Source organism: Rosa rugosa, chromosome 5 (genome assembly GCF_958449725.1).
Source record: "Rosa rugosa chromosome 5, drRosRugo1.1, whole genome shotgun sequence".
In the NCBI taxonomy this organism is placed as follows: Eukaryota; Viridiplantae; Streptophyta; class Magnoliopsida; order Rosales; family Rosaceae; genus Rosa; species Rosa rugosa.
Window position 1 is genome coordinate 27,986,039 of NC_084824.1, and position 7,934 is coordinate 27,993,972.

Genomic DNA, 7,934 nt, shown 5'->3' on the forward strand with positions numbered 1-7,934 from the left:
TAATTATAGTGATGACAGTAGTTATAGTATCATATTGCGGGTGGGAACTGAAAAGCATAGTGTTGGGGAACTGCTGTTGAAGTGTGAAAGTTCATAGAAATTAGATAATGCTCTTAGCCTCTTAGTGAATAACGGTGAACTAATCTGAACTACTATCAATCTAGTGAGTTCTTTCTGTCTCAAAAGGACTCAATTTTGTTGACAAGACACCTTGTGCATGTGTATAATAAGAGGTCAAACTCTCTCTGTTAAGACTGTGGACTCAATCTAGTTACCTACTTACCTTACTCAAATTTCAATATGGTAGAGTTCTGCCAAATGATTACAACAGTCACTTAAAAGTGCATGCATCTGAATTTGCTTGTGATTTAAATTGGAATGAGAGATAAATTATATATACTAAATAAATTAGACTTTGATTTAACTAGGTAACTAATATACTAATATTTGGATGTAAAACTGAAACATAACATCATAGATCTTTAACATTAAGATAGAACAATTAATACAGTACATGTCCTTAATATCTGGCATTAATACATAAAACGCTCACACTTAACAGACTACAAAGTAGGATAAATTAAGATAAGATAATGGTACTACTTAAGAACTCGAGAAAGCACCAGTTCAAAGATATAATATAAGTCCATCGCACTAGGGACAGTAACCACTTGGTAAACACGTACTCCACGCTCCTCGCTTGCCTATGCTTCTAATTCCTGAGGAAATTTAAAAGGTAGAAATATAATTAAAAGGCAATATAGAGTACAAATTGCGCAAAAACTCGAAGAACTAGCTAGAGCACTGATGCTTGAAAAGAAGTGTTAATTAATTGATAATTACCTAGACACCGCGGCTAACAAGGAAATCCCCCAGATTGCGGACAATTTGGTTACAGACCGCCGGATTCGACACTGCAGGGTTATATGTTCCAATGATAATGGTGGTTGGGGTCAGCTTAAAAGTAATATTGAGCCCCTGATGTACAAATACCAAATCAATCATGACCATTGTTCCAGTATTTGAATTAAATTAACTAATCAAGAGTCATATACAGACACACGCAGGTATATCTTACTATATATACTCACCGGCCGGGTCCCTAGAATCATATCATCATTTAGTCCGTCTTCAGTAGTATAATTCTGGCCTCCGAAAAGAAAGCCTTCCTTGGTCACTGTAGTTGATCCCGGTTCTCTAAGTTCACGCAGTAGAATTGCCATTTCTGTTGCCCGAAACTATACAGCACGTAGAAACCAAGTAATTAAAGTATCTATTACATATGCTTTAAAATATAAGAACAAAGACATATAAAATGAGAGAGAGACTAAACGTACTGAAGGAAATTCCTCGGTTTGGGCCAAAATGGAGCCCTGTCGGGCAACAATAGCCCCTTCGGTGAGCTGATGACCGTTAATCGCACACATGAGATGGGTCTGAAGGTAATTCCGCCATGAAGCGTGATTTGCCATCTTCTCTTTTTCTTTTTCTTTTTTTTGAATGATTGATCTTAAAAGAAGTGTTATATAGAGCTCTTGCAGTGAGACATGTCAGAAAGTTAACTCAACGAAATATGCATGAACTTGACTGGACGAGAGAGAGATAGAGAGAGAGAGAGAGAGAGAGGGTGTGTTTATCTCGATCGATATATGCATGAAGAGGGAGATAGAGCGCAGAGGGTCAAAGAGTCAGAGTCAGAGAGAGCAGTGAGTTCAGAGAGAGTACAGGCATGTGGAATTTGTGAACTTTTCCGGCCAGGCGGCCAGGCCATGTGCACTTTTCCTTTGGTCCAATGAATTTATAGGAAAAAATATATGTCTAACAATATTACACGTGTCGGATCACTATAGGAGAGAAGTGAGGGCTGTGGGCCACTATAAATTGACTTATCCATATCTATCTCTAACAATTTTCTTTTTATTTTGGTAAATTAAATTAAAGAATTGGTTTCTATTTTTCTATTTCTCAAGACTTTCAAATTTTAAATTATTATATTATCTATATATATATATATATATATATATATATATATATATATATATATATTTTTTTTTTTTTGTCAAAGAAAGTAAATTGTATTAGATGATCCAAAATACCCACCACAATAGGTACAAAAAAGCCTAGCATAAAGAGATATATAGGCTGGGGGTGGGTTCAGTACGGTACCGGACATTCAAGCCCAATACCATCTACCGTACCGGACATTCTTGGTACACAAAATAGGCTACCATTACCAGCCATAGAAATCGGTTTACCAACTTCTCGGTATACCGAGATAGTCGGTTGGTATCGGTTGGTTGGGTCTCCAACCGAGTTTACAATTAGGCCACAATCCGGCCAGAGCCCAAGAATTGAGCCCAAACCAAAGGAGCAAGGAGAATGTTAAGGCCCGCTAGGCAAGGCAAGCCCAGATCTTGCAGAGTCAATCCCAACCCGACACCACCACCTCTGCCATCCCTCCACCACCGCCGGGACAGCCATCATCGCGCCGACCCACCACTGTCGGACTAGCACAAGGAAACTATCCCCAGCTGCCGCAGACCCAATTCACCACCACCCAGTCCGCTGCTTCAGTCGCCGACCCCAAACCAACAACAACTATCCAACCTCTGCTGCTCGTCGAGGCTTGGTAGTCACAACTCCCCCAAATCGACGGCTGAGATCCGTTTCAATCTCCTCCGACCCCAAACTAGCAACCATGATCCAAATCCCAACCCCTCTAGGTCTGCAAGATCTGAAAACCCACCCCTCAGCGCCCCTGAACTCTCCTTCCTCCTCCCATCTACCATCGTCGCCTATGGCCAAAGCCCGTTCGACGACAACGGGAGTGATAGCAACAAAGTTTGAGGGCAGATGAGCTCGGATTCGAGAGAGTGTGAGGTCTCCGTCTGAGGGAGTGACAGCGAGAGAGTTTGAGGGCTGGGGACCTCGGGTTCAAGAGAGAGGGAGACTAAGGTCTCCGTCTGAGGGAGTGACAGCAAGAGAGTTTGAGGGTTGGGGACCTTGGGTTCGAGAGAGAGGGAGACTGCGTTTGAGGGAATGAGGGATTAGGGATTAAATATGTGGTACGGTACGGTATACCGTATTTCTGTAAAATTCAATACCAGTACCGTACCAGTTACCCCATCTCGGTTCGGTTATACCGTACCACAACTTCGGTTACCGAAATTGTCGGCTACCGACAAACTTGGTTCGGGATGGATACGGTTAGCTGGTTTGTCTCGGCTGGATTTACCAGCCCTATAGGCTATAGAAATAAGGGGTACATAGGCTCGACAACAAGAGCAAAAAGGCCCAGCATAAACAAAATAAAACTTATAATGGGCTTAGCCAAATTAAAAGACAGAAGCCAAAAATTAAAAAGTAGAAACCCTAAAATGGTATGAATTTGAGCTCGTCTAGCCATGGGAAAGCTCAAGATGGCAGCAAAGTGTGGTGGGTAGATGGGGAAACTGGAAGAGGTAGAGGGAGAAGAAAGATGATGAAAATGAAAGAGGGAATGAGCAGATCTGGTGTAGATAAACGCTGGGTGGATATGGTGGAGGTGAAGATAAAAGTGGTGGTAGTGGTGGTAGTGGTGGTGGTGGAGGAGACGGCTGAAGTGATAAGACTGTCAAAATGGAGTCTTGGTTTGAGAAAATTTCTAGAGAGAAGGAGGACCCTCTCTCTCTAGAAACCATCCCGTGTCTAGGCCTCATCATTTAGCCCTTAGGCCCTAAACCCGCCCGGCCCGTAGGGCCGAAGCCCTACCCGGCCCTTACATTAGGGCGGGCCGGCCCTATCCTTTCTCAAATAGGGTAGGGTAAGGGTCATGCAAATGAAGCCCGGCCCTACCCTACGGCCCGGCCCGTTTGAGCCCGTTAGGGCCAAGCCCGGCCCGGCCCTAAAAGCCCTACCCGGCCCTACCCTAAAATTTATATATTATTTTTATTATTTTTCTATATTACATATTTACATAAAAAGAAATAAGAAATATGTTATTTTAGAGAATGGGTATTAGATTGAACATTTGAACCCAATTAATTTATGTAAATCTAATTTTTATATCATACACTCCAAAGAGAATGGACACTAATTTTTTTATAAATCTATATTTATATATCATACACTCCAAAGAGCAACCTCTATCAATTCAAAGAAAATGAGAAAATCAACCGTTCGATGTGATTATTACAATAAATTATGCGTGTGGTTAAAAATTTAGTCAATTTCACCATAGTTTCGAACCCGATCGGATTGGTCAACCATATTCACTTGTATGTTTTCTTGGTTGACCGATGGCGTGACAACCGCAAAACGTGCTAATTTTTTTACATCACATTTTTAAATATTTCATCAATGAATGTGCGTAGATATAAGATAAAAATTTCAAATTTAATTACAAATATGTTGGTCTATACCAATTTGCCTCCTAAAGTTGTATAACTTATACATTGCATTTAAATGATTGAGGTTACCCTCCATGAGCAAAATGGGGGACGAAATGGAATTTTTTAAAATGAACCGCTGGATGTTGTTTTCATATGAATATATGTTAGTGGTAGAAATTTCAGCAATTTCCGCCTTCGGTTGGACCTCGATCTACCCGGTCAACTCAATACCCTAAATAGAACATAAAACAAATATGCTCTTAACCGGTCCTTGGAAATTCACTTTTTTCGATCTTTCAGCTCCCACACTCTCATGGGTAGGGGGTCTACTTACGGATGTCAAAATTCCGCAACGTTTGTCCGCGCATGGTGCCGCTCCCCGTAGGGAAGTTTGCTTGTGCAAAGCGTTGACCGCTACGTTGGACGCCTTATTCACGGCAGATCGGCCTAATTTCTTTACACAATACCTATCAATGTTGTATAAACATATGAGAATTTTCAGATTGGTCGATTTTCATTTCAAAATTTTTGGATCGCACATAATCCTTATATGCCTTGTAATGTAGTATAACTAATTTATTAGGCTTGTTACCCTTCATGAGGAAAATGGGGGATGAAATGGAATTTTTTAAAATGAACCGCTGGATGTTGTTTTCATATGAATATATGTTAGTGGTAGAAATTTCAGCAATTTCCGCCTTCGGTTGGACCTCGATCTACCCGGTCAACTCAATACCCTAAATAGAACATAAAACAAATATGCTCTTAACCGGTCCTTGGCAATTCACTTTTTTCGATCTTTCAGCTCCCACACTCTCATGGGTAGGGGGTCTACTTACGTGTTTGTCTCCAGTTTTTCTTGAGCTGGTCAACAGTCTCTTTTCTTGCGTGGGCGTGCCAGCACCGTTCGGGTGCGGTCGTCGGGGGTGTCCCTTGACCTGACTTCTATCAAGCGATTGTAGACGAGGAGAGCACCAACCTCGTCGCGGGATTCTTTATGCCTCGTGGTGAGGACTTTTGTTGAGTTTCTTCTTGTTCACACAATCGATACTCGACGTCGTAGATCGAGCAGAGCGAAAATCACCGGGAAGTGGGGAGAACTTGCTAAAGCGTGACTTTAGCTTGGCTGGGTTGCTAGGGCGTTACCCTTGCTTGGCTGGTTCCGTAACCGTTGTGGTCGCGGTACTACAGTCGGCTCCCGAGGAGACTAGGACCGAAGCATTTTGACAGAGGGTTTGGTGGCACTGATAGTCGGCTCCTGAGGAGACTAGGACTTAGAGTGTGATCACCTATAAGAGAAAGAGAAGGAAAGGAGTTGCTCTTAGAGAGGTTTGCTCTAGAGAGAACTTAGATCATCTTAGAGATGTTTTGATGTATGAATGAGTCTTTTGTGGTGTTTTTGGTCGTGGTACTACAATCGGCTCCCAAGGAGACTAGGACCGAAGTACGTTGACAGAGGGTTTGGTGGCACTAATAGTCGGCTCCAAAGGAGACTAGGACTTAGAGTGTGATCACCGATAAGAGAAGGAGAAAGAGAGGAGTTGCTCTTAGAGAGGTTGCTCTAGAGAGAACTTAGATCATCTTAGAGATGTTTGTTGAATTGTGTGAATGAGTGAATTGTTCTATGTTGTAGCCTCTATTTATAGGCTACCAAGCAACACTATTTGGCATTTAAACAAATCATAATGGAGCACTTATGAGTTTATGGAGCACTTATGAGTTTATGGAATTGTTAGGTTCAAGCACTTAAACACTAATGGAATGTTAGGTTTAAGTCATTTTCTGCTCCCTTATCCCTCAATTTTTATCTCCACTAAGAACTCAGATTCAACCTTCGATTTCTTCATATGAAATGATCCACCATGAATGTAGATTATTGTGGTAAAATTTCAGAATTTATTTCCATGTGGTTGGGCCGGAAATGCTGCTGGACCTCTTACAGGTCCAGTTTCCAAGTTTTGCTTCTGCAGAAAATTGGACTGTTTGTTTGAAGGTTTTCCACTCCGAACGAGCTTTGGCACTCTTCATAAGAAATGATCAATGGGATGTCTAGAATTAATCTGGAAAGTTTCAACTCATTTGGAGTTCGGATGGTTAGTCCGCCATCCCTCATTTCTTGTCTAGCTCGCTTTCTCCTAGCCGAAGTAGGAAAATGTGCTAAAGTTGATTTTTCATTTCCATGTTTGGTAGGCCTTATTTAGCCTCTTAATAATATATTTTTGAACTTATCGAAAATATATATGTGAGCCACTGATATTGGCTCAATTTCTCCAAGACACGCTTTGTCAAACCAAAATGCTCATTTTGGGTCCAAACATTGCCCCCCAGACCTCGAAGTCAAAGGTCTTCGTCTTGACTGAAGAGGTCTTGAATCAGCACTGCTCTTATAACATCGTTGCTCCAAAGCCACTTGTATTGGCTTGACTGATAATACTTGACTGATTCCATATAGGCCTCTAAATAGGCCATAAAGCTCTTAAATGCCACAATCTGAATTGCCTTTGTCATGAACTGGCGCTTTCTTTGCCAACTTTATTGCCCCCCATGTATCTGATGTTTGGTATCTTTTGGGCAACCTTACTGAAATGGCCAGGTGGGGGAGGGCGAACAAGAGAGGCAGAATCCATTTTGGCATGAGCTACTCCCATATAGTGGTTTAGGCCCATTTGCACGCACTTCTGGATTCAAGAACCTGTCATGAACGTTGTCCCCTTTCTAGACACCATTTCACATAGGCTATACTTACTAAGATGAGAAAGGTCATAAGTGTGAAGACAGTTCAACAAGTGTTAACCGCCCTTAACCTTAAGGGACCTGAATTAGGCACCAATAAGGAGTTTAGGCCAATATTAACAAAAGAGACTTCACCTATTCCGTTACGATTCACAACCCCTTACGACCACTTGCTGGTCTAAATTCTCCATATCAAGAGCTTCAAAGGACTTGTACTCCTGCATATTTTGCGGGCGTCGAATTCCTTCGTATGCACACAGGCCTTAACTCGACATTAAAGTCAAATGGCCTCCAAATATATATTAGAAATTAGGTTCAAGCCACAGCTAGGCCAGACACTACCTTCGCATCTAGCAACTCTTTTTGTATTTTCATTTTTCTCTTTTTTTTTTTTTTTTTTTTTTTTTTTTTTTTTTTTTTTTTAGGCTAAATGGGCTTAGTATTGTATAGTGTTGCCCCCCTAGTGTTGCTAGGCATAGTGAAGAAATGATTATGGGCCTCAAAAACAGGCCTTCATGAATGGGCTTTACGAGTGTAGGAACACTAGAATTGTCCCCCATGTCTTATGCGAATAAACTGTCTACGACTCCTCCGAGTCCCAGACATTAGGAAAGTATTTCTTCAAGTATCTCCCATTGATAGGGTTATGATGGACATCTCCATCCAGGTCCTTGAGATGAAAAGCTCCTTTCTCTGAGATTTTATAGATGATGTACGGGCCTTCCCATCTTGGAGTCCATTTGCCGCGACCATCTAATTTTTCGCCAAGCGGGAGAACTGCTTTCCAAACCAACTCTCCTTCGCTGTAACTCCTTCCCCGCGTCCGCTTGT

The 7,934-nt window shown here is 41.7% G+C and overlaps 1 long non-coding RNA gene across 1 annotated transcript; it reads right to left on the reverse strand.

The window, feature by feature from the left end:
- Nucleotides 1-525: 525 nt before the first annotated feature.
- Nucleotides 526-1,755, reverse strand: LOC133708344 (uncharacterized). The gene is made up of 4 exons (XR_009845763.1): nt 1,338-1,755; nt 1,092-1,238; nt 844-978; nt 526-719 (listed from the first exon to the last, which is right to left on the reverse strand). It is a non-coding gene; the product is annotated as an uncharacterized LOC133708344 (long non-coding RNA).
- Nucleotides 1,756-7,934: the final 6,179 nt, after the last annotated feature.